The sequence below is a fragment of the Lutjanus erythropterus genome, chromosome 8 (genome assembly GCF_056507025.1).
Source record: "Lutjanus erythropterus isolate fLutEry1 chromosome 8, fLutEry1.hap2, whole genome shotgun sequence".
In the NCBI taxonomy this organism is placed as follows: Eukaryota; Metazoa; Chordata; class Actinopteri; order Lutjaniformes; family Lutjanidae; genus Lutjanus; species Lutjanus erythropterus.
Genome location: NC_139324.1, coordinates 16,507,135 through 16,522,930, shown reverse-complemented (window position 1 = coordinate 16,522,930; position 15,796 = coordinate 16,507,135). Strand labels below are relative to the sequence as shown.

General features: G+C 39.5%; 1 protein-coding gene across 4 annotated transcripts in view; it reads right to left on the bottom strand.

Annotated features, from left to right (window-relative positions):
• The window catches only part of il1rapl1a (interleukin 1 receptor accessory protein-like 1a), a 238,661-nt gene that overhangs the window by 21,622 nt on the left and 201,243 nt on the right, over positions 1-15,796 (bottom strand). The gene's annotated exons all lie outside the window — the stretch shown is intronic.

Sequence of the window (15,796 nt, the reverse complement as noted above, 5' to 3'; positions counted from 1 at the left end):
CAGAGACACATATTCTTGCTCAAAAGTCATGTCAAAAGTGTTTGTATGTAAGGTAGACTCTCAACAAACCTTAAGGGGATGTACATCTGTGATCAAAAGAGACAGTCTTTCCTTCAACAACGAGTCAAAGGGAAGATCCCAAGAAATGTTTTGATTTACTCATGTTGAATAACACACACATACAGTATACTGATTTGACCAGAAAGTAAAGTGATGAACACATGAGGGCACTCAAGAGCTTCCTAAAACCCCCCGAGACTGTGTCCATGAGATAAAAGCAGGCAAAAGCAAGAAAGAGAGGAGGCTGACACTAACATTAGTTTATTTAGAGCTGCTGCTGGGTATGACGGAAGGTCAGGAGTCAACGACTGCAGTTTGCTGAGAGTTGATATGATGTGGAAGAAGTAATTGTCACTGAGGAGCCAATAGAGTCTTTGTTCCGTGAGTTGATGGATTATTTTTCAGAGAGGACAAGTATTCAGAGGGAAGAAAAAAGATTAGACTTCACGCACCAACTGAAAAAAAAGTTTTACCATTAAAGGAGCAATATGTAACAATCACACGTCCAAAAATGAGTACTGCAGTCCAAACAGTGAGTTGGAGCCATAAACACTATATTAAATTGGTTGAAATCCTATTTTATATGCAGCCTATGGTTGAAGTGAATTGTTTCCTCCTGCTCCCTTTTTCCCCGGACTCAAAGCTCAGGCAGGCTGCAGAAACACTGCACAAGCATAAGACAATTATAATTTGACAATAACAAGCAACAAGGAGTATTACACTGTAAGTTGATCAGCTGTTTATAACTGTAAAATGTAAAGCTAAGCCCATTATACTGAAAACAAGAGCCCACTGTTCTTGCTCAATTTAACCGTTATAAACATCCACTCCTTCTAAAAGATTATTGATGATTTCTTACGACTCATAAACAGACACGTACTCATTCTGTGAACATTTGGCACTAATTTGAACTCTAATTAATGTGAAATGGGCAAACAAAAACAAGTTCTTCCATCTCGGAATAGAGATTTCAAAGGAGAACACCTGGCTGCAGCTGTTATCAGAGCAGCGAGTGTTTCAACTTGGCATATTTCCTTCATTTCTGATGATCATATCGTGGTCATTTTATGATTTATTACAGCAAATATATCACAGATGTCTCCTTTAAATCCATTACAGTAATGCTGGTGGTATTGTTGTGCAATTTGGCAAAGACCGGCTCTTCAAAGTCATTTCTGAACTCTGGGGTAACAAGAGAAAAATGTAAACCTGATGTTACATGTAGCATTGGTGTGAGCTGATTAGAGTTGGCATGAAGAGGCCCCCTTTTTACCACTCACACAAGACCTTCAGTGTCCATGAACTGTGCATGTATTAGGCTGCTGATCATAAAAGAAAGAGCACTGTTGGCAAATACTATGCACATGTTTATCTTGCATTCCTCTGAAGTGGCATTCTCAAAAGGCCCGGGGTACAGCAATCACATGCTGCTGCCTCCCTGTGAACCTCACATCAACATGTAAACAGCACATAGATGAAGTGGGGGGTGGGGTTGGCTCATCATGCAGCAGCACATACTGTAAACTGTACGGTGGAGGGATCACTCCTCTTGGGAGGGCCAGTGCTGTGTCTGGCTGCGAGGCATGTGATTTGGGAAGCACTGGGAGAAGGGCACGAAAGGGACGAGGGCGAAGGAGTTGCTTTTCCCGGTTTTCACAGCAGGATTTATGAGCAGGAGTGCAAGGTAGACTGTACTGGTATGGGGCATGTATGCATTAATCCTGTTTAGCATGTGACAGCACCATGGACAGCTCCCACAGCCTACTGCAGCAAATGGAAGGGAAGGATACTACCTAAAGGGATAGTTTGGATTATTTGATGTGGGATTGTGTAAAGTACTTACTGATAGTCAGAGTATTAGTAGCCCCAGATAGGAGAAGAGAGGCAGCGGCATACGAGCTAAGCAATGCACTGCTGTGGATGTTGTCAGCAGCAAAAGGCAGCCACTTAAACTGGTATTTTTTTTAGGTGGACTTTTTGTTAAGTATACACTACATTTATAATATTTTTCAGTGCTTTGCCATCTGACAGCCTTTTTCAATGGGAGACCACTGTTACATAAACCAAATATTGTTCTCTCCAAATGAACCAAACTTCATAGGAGAAAACAGTAATGCTACCTTCTAGATTATGGCAGTTGCTGGTCTGTCGCTGCCTGAGTCTGTTATTTTGTTTGTGTTATTGCATAAAGTAACCTACAGAACGAGTGAGCAGGACACCTGCAATATTCTTAAAATGGAGTACACTTAGATGACTATCAATAAAGAGCTCATACAATCCCACATCAAATAATCCAAACTATCCCTTTAACTACAGCCTGAAAACAAAATGCTTATGTACCTTTGCAGGACCGCTGTAGTGGACTGGAGTACATTTCACAGGGGTTTCTGTTTTTATTTGTGACAATCTTTTTCTCAGATGCCCCGGCCGTGACCAGTGGCACACATCTTCACAGCGAAACTGGGAAGGTTATTTCTGAAAGAGTGTTTGTGTTTGAACTAAGGGCATGCATCCTCTGTGCGCCTCCTGCCCACAACCCAGACACAGCTTCAAAAGATTTCAGTAGGTCAGTCTCAGCACAAGGAAAGTTTTAAGGCATGCAGGGAAGGAGGACAGGAGGACACCCAGGAATGAACTGATAGGAGCGGTGGCTGACATTTCCAAAGTTCAACAGCCACTCTCAGCTTGGTATTTGTGCACAGCCGGGCTTTACAAAAGCTACATGCTGTACCTACAAAACAGGAACATCCTGTATGTGATTACACACACATGCACAGAGAGATTTTATTACAGCAGTACTTTATTGTATAGCCACACTTAAACATTAGTGGAGCAAAGTAGCCATACTGTGCGAATCATGTGTCGTACAACTGTGGATCTCTGTCTGTGACATAGATGCAGCAGTTCTCCTTTTCCTCTGTTTATAAATCTCCCCCGTGCTGTTAGTTTATCCCACAGATCAATTACAAACTAGGAATGTCATGCTGCTGGCAGCCGCTGCCTGGAGAGGAAGTTTCCACTGAGCTCCCTCGGAATCACAGGAAATTGTTGAAGGCCTCACGCTGTCTCATTCTAATCCAAGAGCAGCAGTCCCCACAACCCTCTCAAACGCTCCCAGTCACCTTTGTTTACTTCTTTCCCACTATCATGATGATAGCCGTACCTCGTGTCGCAGGATGGTGGTCATTCATTCTGATAAAAGTTTCTTCCCCAGTGTGTACACCTAAAAGGCTTCTTTTCTATTTCAGATTGGCCCATGCTTTTGCCCCATCTGCTCCTCAAACATATTTCAAACCGCAATGATGTCACACATAAAAATAGATTTTCTAGGCTCTGATGAATATTTGCAAGAATTATTTTCTGTTTGGCAAACAACAACACAAGATGCATTACTAGCTGCTTTGGAGCTTTCTGTGATATCACGTGATCAGGGTTGGGGAGTAACGTTGTACAGGTAATGGTGATATGCATCTAAAATATTCAATATTCAAAATATTAGTCTTCTGTTAGAGTTTAAATTGGTGACAATCTGAATAAAATAAGTATTCAAAAATAGGTTATTTTCACTGTAAAAGTAGTAAAAAGTAGTAACTGAAGTAACAGCATTTTGAATGAATCCAGTGAGCTTTCTGCTTCAGTGATGGCTCTCTATTTTTGAAACGACATCCCTTACCTTTAACCTGCTAATTTTATTTCAGTAAATGTGCTTCAGTTAGGTTTATCTCAAAGCAATTGTGTTAATATAACTTGTTAACAACATTAAAAACTTAATTCTGTTGTATGTTACCAATTAAAGTCATTTTGTAAAGGTGGTCCAGCAATTCTCTTTTTTTAATGTGAAGGGATTACTTTTTGTGTTTTTGTTTTATTTGCTTTTATGAGGCATACATTTCCCATCAACTGATTGAAAAAAAAGTGTAATAATTTTGTGCACACAGTGCACCTGTGCACACCACACAAGAGAAGACGCACAGCCAGGACACTGTATTTTTGGCATGGAAATATAAAGAACATTTCACTTACACACATAGTGAAGAAGGCTGCAACATTACAGTGCAGTGTAAGCACTGCTTGCCACCAACCAAATTGCCTCCTGCATCAAAAGACTCCATGTCTCATTTGAAGAAACACCTTGATGTAACTTTAAAGGTAGAGTCAGTAGGATTTGTCTGAGCTGTTCCTAAATGCATCAAGATGTCAAATACCAAGGTTTTGGGTTGGTGAAACACTGTGAGCACAATAAAACAATCATAAAAGAAATACAGGCAGAGGGGAGGGTCTCTGCAGATACAGCCAGCACTTATTTTACTGGGTCATACACTAAGTGATGATTAAAAGGGATTATGTCACATGAATCCATATATTGTTTTATTTGGGAAAATGTTGCAGATTACACCTTTAAGTTTTTGACATACTAATGAGGGTCTAACATTATAGATTGTAAATCCCCCTGGTGCAAACTGTGATTTGTGACTTTTGCTCTATAAATAAAACTGCTGACATATACGGTGCAATTGATTCGCCTTACATTCGTTGGACGTATGTGCCGTGTATAAACTGTTCAGGGCCACAGTATGGCAGCTTTTTATTTAGTAACATTAACGCTCTATGTGATGTAGTGAGAAGGGTAAAGGCATTTCTCCAGTAAGGTTTCCAAATCCAAGTGTTACGTTCAGAGTGTCCCAGACAAACAGGTTCAACAAGATGAGTCTGAAGAATAACAAAAGCAATCCAAAGTATTTAGTATATGTTACTCAACTTGAGAAATCTAATTGAATATGTTACAGATTGCATTTCAGAGCTTGTATTCAGTAATCTGTAATGGGCTGCTTTTTAAAAGTAACACAACACTGCACATGATCTTCATCAGTACTTTCAGCACTTTTTGTCCTTGTCAACTTTAAAACTTGAGACTGAAAACGTATTCTTAATCAGAATGAAAAGAAATTATGAGTAAATTTGAGATTGTTTTACCAGCTGCTGTTTTCTAGGTCAAAAATGAGTGTTAAATGTTATTACTGTTACATTATTTTAAACATAATAGTTTCATTGACTGTGTGTGCCATTCAAGATGATTTATAAACAGTTATACAGAGTGTTTTGTAATAGTGGGTTTAGTGAAAAAGATTATTGTTGTTGCTGAATTGTGGTTGGCCATGAGGATAAATTGGTGGCAGGACTGACTACAACACAGTAAACAGTTCTATTAACAGACCCATGGCTACATTACACACTCTCTACCTATGGTAAACATACCTTCACCTCCCTCCAGAGTCCTTCTGTTATTTCAAGAACATTGCAGTATGCAGCTGAAATCACACTTAAGTTATTTGAGATAACAGATATTCCTTCCTGGTGTTACATATGCAGCTGCAGTTTAAATTTGCAGGTTGATAGGAAACTCATTGACTGTGTTTGCAAGGCTGTTGAAAAACACACAAAAATATTATCCAGAGAGAGAGCGAGAGAGAGAGCGAGAGAGAGAGAGAGAGAGAGAGAGAGAGAGAGAGAGAGAGAGAGAGAGAGAGAGAGAGAGGACGGTATTACATAAGGCTGGCATGACTCTGTCATTAGCCTCTGAGCCAGCAAACTTACTATGATGTCAAGCCGGTTGAAGTTGGAGCAGATGGTAGGAAGACTATTAACCAGGACTGGAACAATGAGGTGAATGATTCACACACTATCGAGTTACAGAGGAGGAGGAGCAGCTTTTTAAATCCCTCTGTTCTCTCCTGCTGTCAAACCCCACAGCAGTGTCATTATTATTAAGATCCATTATTATTCTCAGAGCAGTTTGTAAACCTTGGTAACTCACAGGAATGGCGTCTGTGTTGACTCAAACTGATCCTAAAGGTGAATTATTACTGAGATGTTATTGAGTAAGACTTTAATATAGTGAATTATAAACATACTTACAATGCATGTTTATAGCACTATATAGTTATCATTATAAACACTCTAATAAGGCTGTATAAAAATAATTCTAACATATTATAAAGCATTTTATAATGACTTACAAAGTCAACTATCATAATACTTCATATTATCATATTTGATTGAACAATAGCTTTTTCAGCCAGTGAGAAACACCAGAGGCAGAGTTACTGTTATTTCATTACTACACTTAAAGCACAAAATGACCACTTGGAATAACTTATAATTACATTTTAATGCATTATAGCATATTAACAGTGATTATAATGCATTATGAAATGTTAATAATAATTTACAAACCCCACTTCCAAAATAGTTGGAACGTTATATAAAATGTAAATAAAAACAGAATGCAATGATTTTCAAATTCCTTTTTCTTTTTTTTTAGTAAATCAAATACAGTCCAAAGACAATATATTTAATTAAACGAACCAAAAAAGTTCAGACAGGGGTATGTTTACCACAGTTATGCATCATGTTTTGTTATAACAACTCTCAGCTAAGTGTTTGGGAATTGAGGACACTACTTATTGAAGTTTTGAAAGTGAAATTCTTTCCCATTCTCAAATAATATACGACTTCAAGTGTTCAACAATAATCCTCCACACATTTTCATAAGGAGACAAGTCTGGACTGCAGACTAGGGATGTTCCTTGCGACTAATTTCCCTGTCGATTAAATGCAAAATTTAATTTAGACTAGTCGATTAGTCTAACACTAAGAAAACACTCAGAAAACAGTTCAAATTTAGCAGAAAATCGTACTTTAAATGCAGCTGAAATGCGCGCTACTTTGCACTGTGCAATACAAGCCTTACATATTAATGTACAAAACATGACAACAATAAACGCTTCACCTTTTCAGACCAAAGAGGGTCACAGTGTCTGCAGGTAAAGGACTCAGAGCTAATGTTAGCTGCCAGCCTCACACACAGTGTGGCTAACATTAGCAGTGCTAGTAGCAGCAGCTGCTCCGCTTGCATGTTTATGTCTGTGTCTGTGCTTAATGTGAGCACATTTCTCAAGTCGAGTGAATATATATCAGCTTATTCTGTCACAGTCTACATTCATCTGTCCGACTTTGCTGATATCCAGGGTTGCCAGGGCGATCGGTTCATACGCGCCGGGCGAGACGGGCTGCCGTCTGACAGTGCCGCAGCCCCGACTAGTGGAGGGCAGCTGCATAAAATCTTAGAGGCAACAGATAACTGGCATCGTGCATGAATAAAATAATGCTAAATATTTTAAACGACTAGTATTTCTGGTGCCAACTAATGTGGGTGGGGATGTTTAATCGTATAGTCGTCTAATCATGCGCATCCCTACTGCAGACAGACCGGTCTAGTGCTCAAACACTTCACAATCTGGACGGTCTTTCTCCTCTTAGCCCAGGGGACATGACGTTTTTGATTTCCAATAATCCAACAATTTCAAATGCTGACTTGTTGGACCACAGCACACTTTTCCATTTTGCATCAGTCCATCTGATGTTGTATCCAGAGAAGTCAGTGGTGTTTCTGCATAACGTTGATATATGGCTCAGAATAAATGTATATTTACAAACTATATTCCACTGAATATAGGTTAAAAAGGATTTGCCAGTCTTTGCAAATGATTTAAATTTTACACAGCATCCCAGAGGTTTTTTAGAATTGTAATACCCTATGATCCGTCATTGCTAGCATATTATTTTAAATGTCACCGATATGTTGTTCCAATGTTTCCACCACTTTTTGGAGATGTTGCTGGGATGTGGCATGTAACGTGACATTTTAAGCGTAATGTTGCAGTGAATTTGCTATGTCATTAATGAACGAACTAATACTGTGTTTGTAGTGTGTGTAATATTACTTGACCTTATAAATTACTATAAATTCTTTATAATGTATTAGTACTATTGTTATAAGGCATTATGATCAAGTGCTTATAACTATCATTAAACAATGCTATAAGCAGATTATAATGAATATAAAATGTTATTGTTTTTATATGGGGGACGTGGTAATGTGCACAGACAGACCGAAGTCCTGGCAGATAGAAATCGCTCCTGACGATGGAGTCCAACCACGGCCACCTCGGGTGTCATAACAGGAGAAACACACACACACATTTAAAACCTGGATAATTACAGCCTACTGGCCCATTTTCAAAGAGAAGTACAGTAAGTTTCAGGTAAAAGCATCACAGAGGGTGAGGAAAACCAAAGAGAGTTAAATTATGACCTTGGGCTTCAGAGACACTTTTAAAAGAACAGCATGAAAAACACAAGAGCAAACTAAAAGAACTGTAATGTTACATCAAAAGCAGCAGAGCGGCATTAGAGTCAGCCCTCTTCACAGGCCACGTTCATGTATTTTAGGATAAGCTGTCTTGGCAGCTGCAGTCACTGTTACAGGTTACAAAAAATTAAACTGTAATATTAATATTCTTTCATTTACCAGCTACTCTAAAATAATAGCTGTGCTTTTATTTCCTTAAAAACCTCAATTAACATTAACACCAAAATGTCACCCCTTTTACTAATAAAGCTACAGTCACTGTGATGTTATTCAATGTGCTGTTAAACATTTGGAGAGATTTAAATAAACACAGATAATATAGATGACATAACATAGATAATAAACATATTTTAGGGCCGTGAAAAACAATCATTATTCATTCATTATTATCAATTAATCTGTATATAATTTTATAGTTTACTCAAATAAAATAAAAAACAATTAACTGGTCTAACAATGATAATTATTAGTCTTCTATGATATGAGATAAAGAAAATAATCAAATCTTCACATCTAAGAAGCTAAAACAAGGTAATGTTTGACGTTATTGCTTGAAAAACTAATTAATCTATAATTTAATTATCAAACTAGTCAAATGTTTTTCTTTTCTGATACATTTTCATAAAATGATTTTACGCACATCTCTGGCAATTACGGATTTAATACAAAATAACCAAAGATAACTTTTTATTGATCTATTAATAATTTTGTTGTGGTATTATAACCAAGATGTTTTTCATCATGATAATCAGGCAGCCCAGCTCACAACAAAAAGCCTAACATCAGCTCAACAAATGTTGACAATATGCCTTTATAACACAGTTAACAAGCTGGTTTATATTCCATAGATAGGTACATGCCTGCCCCTCTCTCTGTGGATTAATGTGCTCCCAGTCTTTTGGTAAAAACTCAAAAAAATTCAAGTCCATCACTGTGTCATTTTTTGAAGTTCACAAATAAATGTGCCATTACAAGACTTGGCAAGAGTTGGTGTGAAAAATATCCCCCGCTGACTGACTGTGCGCCTTGTACAGCTCAAGCATGATTAAGTGTTTTCATTAGTGTGAGTTTCTTTATATGTGCACATCTCTGTGTGTTGTTTCCGCCTTCACGCATGCGTGGGTGTGGAACAAATCCATGTAATCTGAGTGATTGACATACTCCCCCCCCGGCTGAGAGTTGGTCACAGCGCCTGATGGAAATGAGATTTAAGATCCACCCATTCTTTTATTTCTGCCCAGCATCTCTTAGAGTCTTACAGACTTCCACAGAGACTGATTACGACTCCATATTCTAAAACAAATATGCGCTGAACTGGCTCATTATTCAATAGATGATTACTTTGTAAGCATTTAGCAAGTCAACTTCCTGAGTCACACAGAAGCGCTGTCAAAGTGTCATGAGTTCTGTAGATTTTGAGCGCTTATTTGCTTTCTTGCTGAGAGTTAGATGAGATACCGCTGTCATACGGTAAATATGAAGCTACAGCTGGCAGCAGGTTAGCCTAACTTAGCATACAGAGGCCTGGCTCTGTCCAACAGTAAAGAAATCTGCCTACCAGCACACCTAAATTTTACTTATTCATATGACCTTGTTAGTTTGGGCACGTTGATTTCTTGGATGTTTGACATCACTGTAAGGTTGCCAGGCAACCAGCAGATACTCAATGATGAGTCATTTGTACACATTCAACAAACAAGACATAATGTGTTAATTTGTGAGCTTTAGAGGTACAGATTTTATTACCTTTGAACAGAACCATGCTATCAAGTTTCTATGCTAAGTTAAAGGGACAGTTTGGATTATTTGAAGTGGGGTTGTATGAGGTACTTATCGATAGTCATTGTATTTCCAGCATAGAAACTCTTTTTATACCCTTGTCTTGCCATTACCAACACCACCAGGTGTGGCATGTCTGCACCACGGTTCTGATCCATCCTCCACATGGCTGCAGCGCCCCCCAGCAGCGTTTCAGAAGCATTTCAGCACCAGAGTGTTGTTTTGCCCACTTGATTATGTTGAATAGTTTCTATTCTGTCTGTCTTTATGATTGTGAGTCTGCATTTTATTTTGACTTTTATTTTCGCTGATCATCTGAACTGTTGGCCAAAAGCAAATAAGTGTATTTCCCAATGCATCAAACTATTTCTTTATAGAGCAACAAACAGCGGGTGCAAATCTTATTTTTGCTAATCTCAAGTAGTTTAAATACGCCCGTATCTGCAGTGATGTCAAAGAGTACTGAACAGTGTGTCAGTACATTGTGACATCACGATCTGGCATGGTCAAAGATGGTTCTGATTTTCAACCAGACCAGCCTTTTCAGACTGGAATTAAAGTACTCTTTAAAGTGATAAGCTGCACATATTACATTACATTCATTTGACAGACCTTGTAAGTTAATGGATGTGATTATTTACTGCTCTTACAACAAGTTGATTCATGCAATAATAAGGATATCAAAAGAAAAACACGTCATGTCTTTAAAAAGAATCATTCGATAATAAATTCAGCAACAAAATCTAGTGGAACAAAGGCAAACCTTGAAGAAGGACTGGTCTTTGGCTCTATAGATTGCATGGCGAGATGAATAAATGAACAAATGAATGAATAAATGAGGCTAAATGAGAGTCCAAGAATGGTGATTGGATTTAGAAACTATAAAACGACGTATGCTACACAGGGGCATGAATTTGATTCGCATCAACCCTTGGTGCATGTTTAGCTGATTTCACAGTATTTGGGATAATTTGGCTTCACAGAGCTGGCACTCAGAGTCAGACAGAGGAATACTTTCCAAGCCAGAGGAGAGGAAAACAAACCTTGCACAGAAAACACTCTGCAGATGCTGTCCAAATTCAGCACAGATGCACAGCGGACACAGTGAGATTGACAGATACGCAGACAGAGGGGCAGATGAATGAACAGACAGGCAGAAAAAAGAGACAATAAAACCATGCGCATACAAACATGATTATAAACGAACAGACGCACACATGCACGTCAATGTCATTTCTGTCTTTTCTGTCTCATCTCTTTCCCCGAGAATCCAGTGAATAAGCCCCTTGTCTTTCACATGCCACTGCTTGGAGCAGAGTTGGTTTGTGTGTTTCTCTGTGTGTGACAGCCACCACCATGTTTTATTTGTAGCATACGAAACAATCTGGAGTGCTTTTTGAATAAGTCATATTCAGAGTGTGTTTGATGTTTCATAACACACTCTGATCTTCAGCACAACCCAATGTACTCTTAGTGCTCTATTTTCAAGGCAGGGCGAAGTCTGGCACAAGAAGCGATACCACATGTTGGTGTTTTCTCTCACCCTCAAGTGCACTTTGCTCATTTGTTTGATTTTCTTTGCCCTGTGCAGGTGGGAGGAGAGGCACAGCAGGTTGAGAGTTCAACTGAGCAGGTTGAGGTGTTGGTGTTTTGGTAAAAAACAAAAGACACACAGGGAAGACAAATTAAAGCACGAGGTCAGGCGGTCCTAACGTTGTTGTGTATGATTTATTTGCTAAGCCTGTTTCAGATGCACTTTGTTGCAGATTTATTTAGTGATGCACCAGTTTCTCCACTTTCCCCACCAAAAGGTTTTTTTATGGTTTTGAAAAAGCACATAAAAAAAGAGGAGGATGAAAATTAAAAAAAGAACAGAGTAAACCTCAACATATAATTGATCCTTCTAAGTTCCACCCCTTTTTGCTCTGTGCTCCAATAACAGTTGAGCAAACTTGATATCTCGGTCAACTCTCCTTTTTTCTTGTAAGAGTGACCCATATTAGTTAGTGCATGTTAAATAGCTAACTAAATCTAACAAAATTCTAGATAACTAGCTAGTTAATGACTGATGTACGTAGATTTCCTAGCCAGTTTGCTAATGTTTAGCTAACTCTTTTCTCACTTGCACAGGTGCCCCAGCAACATCTTTTAACCATCTTCAAAAGTTGGTTTTCTGTTCAACATAGATGATCCTAGCAGATTGCAGAACTAAGTAGCTACAGGAACCAGAAAAGGAGAAAACTGACTGAGGTACCAAGCTTTCTCAACTCATTCTTAACAAGTCATTGGTGCACAGAGTGAAAAGGGGCGAGTCAATTCTCTATACTTCTGTCTGTCTTTGACATTCACTTGATGCTTAAGGCCCCATTGTTAACTGACATCTTTATGTTAACAGTCTCTCTCAGTCAGAGGATGCTGTTACGGTTAATAATCAGACGTAATCCATTACAATGGCAACCAGATTGGTGAACATCATTACCTGATCAGCAAGAGCATGGGAGGTGACAGAGATCCTAACAGAAGTAATGAGGTGGAGAATTTTTCTCCACCTCCATTACCTGAAAACAAAGACCCTAATGAGACAGGGGTCCACTGAGGCACCCGACTGGACGGAGCAGCTACAGGATCAAGAGTGACCAGGTCAAGGGTGACAAACTTGAAGATGATGTATGACTTCTTCTACTATGATCCTATGGCAAAAATGGTTGTCATGATATGATTGTTGCAAGTGGCTGTTTCTAGCTTTTGTTGGCAACCTTCATATTTTGTTTTACAGTAAGAAAAAATTAATGGATTTCGATATAAAAGTATTAAGTGTATTATTAAATATGTGTACAGTATGACTGGAGATTAGACCTAAAAGGGTTAAAAAGGCATTGTTCAGTCAACCTTGACTTTAATCAACATCATCAGGAAATGACACAGTAAAATAGGTAATGTGAACAAAAAGCCAAAATACACTAGAGTGAGGCTTTAATGAAAGCCAGTTAGCATCCTTGTTACCAAGGGTGAGGCTTTGATAGGAACTAGGAGGGTGCAAGCAAAGCAACCCTATCAGATCGTGCTGACAGTAACTCATTGATGTGAAGTGAAGTGAAAACCTGATATTCTTTAAACATATGATGAGTTAAGAGCAGCAGAGTTAAAGCAGTGTTGCTTTTAGCTTGAGCTTGGCTATAAACCTGAGACTGAACTTTCTAATTCCATATAAGACCATATATACCTTCATCTGAAGTGAAAAAACAGAAGTGGAGTTAACATAGAAGCCTTTCACATAAAACTGCTTTATTCTCCGACTTTGATTTCAGAGTTTGGATATTTTAAGCATTAATTAAAACGTCTGAGCGGAGCTTGTGCGCGCATATGTACTGTATGTATGTGTCTCTATGTGTTAGCGCGTGCGAGAGAGATTGTGTTTGTGAAGATTTCCTGTGGATATCGCTGCAGGAGAATGTGAAGTCCTGTCAGTCATGATTCTTCCCCCACAAGGTGTGAAACAAGCATAAAAAATGGTGCACATGGTACTGTGTAATCCTTTTTCGGCACACAGGAAGGATAAGAGAGCGAACAAGACAAGCAATAAATAGACACGTGATATGTGATGTTTCAAACTATCCTTACAATGAGTGGTGCTTTGAGATTGCTTTCAGCAAATTACTGTTATGTGTGCATGTGTGTGTCTCAGTGTGTCTTTGCTTAATGTAGCAATAGGGCGGGGGAAGGGGGGGTACATCCATCTGTGTGGTTAAAAATGGATGGATCACTATGGTATGTGGCAATGAATAAAGTCCCTAGTGCATGTTGCATACAGTGATACATACATTTTTTATATGCTCTATCGTGTCAACTATAGGCCTACATGCAGCCTCGGATTCAGCCCACAAGTATACAGTATGCTTTCACAATATAATCTCGCTCTTATCAAGGGCGAGAGAGTGAGATAAGATGGGGGGGAGGCAGAAAATTATTTTAAAAGACATTGGACAACAGCTAGTCAGCATCAGCAACATCCCCTATAGAAGCCTTGAAATTCTCAGTCCAATCCCTGACGCTAAAAATATCTGATCCCGCTTCTTCATCCACACTCATCTCTCCGTGTAAGAGGGGGCTTCTACTGAGAACCACAGGTGTGTTTACTGTTTTCTGGTTGTATCAGGAGGAGCAGCGTGTTGAGCTCAGAAAAGTCCAAATCTGTCTGTCAACATTCCCTTTCTTTAGCCGCCTGCAGGTTACCATGACAACACCTACTGTGCTGGATAGGAGCAGCTCTGCAGGGCTCCGTCAGGACAGAAAATACAGAACACACCGGTTCTGTGCCACATTTGGACCATCGGTGTCACCGGGTCATTTTGAGCGTAGCCCCAGATGTAATTTTAAGTGTAAGCTTGTCAGAAAAAGTAATGTGCGTGAATGCATGATAGTCTTTGTAACGCGACAGTCCAACAGAATAAAAGCAGGTCTCTAAACTAACTCTGTGCGTGGGGGAGTCTGATGGTCGGCGCTGAGTGACTCAGATTACAGCAGGAAAAGTGGCAGAGAAATGGCATGTACAGGTTCAGGAGTCTTTTTGGATTTTTCCAAAAGAGGAGGAGTAAGAATTTAAGATATGTAGATCTTCTCAATAGTGGTTGAAATTGCTTGTTTTTGATAAAAGAGTGCAGGTCGGTGTGAGGTGGGGAATATGTGACAGAGTATACTGGAGGATTTGGGCACAATAAGTGGAGGAATGAGTAAGGGCAATGAGAACATGAAAGAGCTGGGGCCCACCCCCTCCACAACCTCAGCCTCTCTTCTGTTCTAATATCGTCTCCTCTCCAGAGACAAACCCTTAATTACCATTACAAGCCTGAGAGCTTTTAACAGAGGAGAATCCAGCTTCTTTTCCTCTCTGTCGCTCCTTCTCCCCCGTTTGTTCCATGGCCCCTGATGATCCATCAGGGAAATGTCAGCCTTTAATTACCGGTAAAAATTATGGCCTTTGTGAACAGGTAGTTGGTGCCCTCGCTTTCATCTCCCCTTTCGTCTGCTAATCGTCCCTTTTTGATGACATAATAGGGGCTCTGTCCGAGGCAGCGGAAGACAGAGGCCCATTATTCCCCGAGACGCACTGTGGGGGGATTATGCGATGATGTGATGATGAACTAAATAAACGCTTTATCTTTCTAGCAATTTCATGCTAATTGAAGGATCAACGTAGCAACCAACAAGTGCCAGAGCCCCACCTCTTCCTCAAACGTCCGCCTTGTCCACATCCCATAACAGTATGACACTGCACCGTGGTAATAGAAATAAAATTGCTCAACACACCACAGCTCACCCATGTAATGAACCTTTGTCTTTCTAACCCTTCTGCACTCTGCTGAACTATAATTCAGACTTTTAGAAACTACTGTGTCTTGTTCTTTTAACAGTGTCTTTGTCGCTCATGTCTTATCATCGCTGCAGGCTCCACATCCTGCCTTTCTTTTTACGATTCTTTCATTTTTTCGCCAGAGGGTTTGGAGACCACTTTTCCCACTGCTGTGGTTTCACGTGAAATCTCCTTTTATGGTCAAAATGAGACCAAAGAGCATGTAATTTTCCCTCAACAATGCTGGCAGCCATCCCTCTGAAAACTGCATTTCAAGTGCCTTAGGAAGAGCCAGGGCAGAGCGCGTCGCTGACCAAGAAAATATTTTGCTGTCGAAAATGTCAGTGATGAAACTGAACAATTAAAGAAGTGACGAGGAAAAGAATACTGCAAAT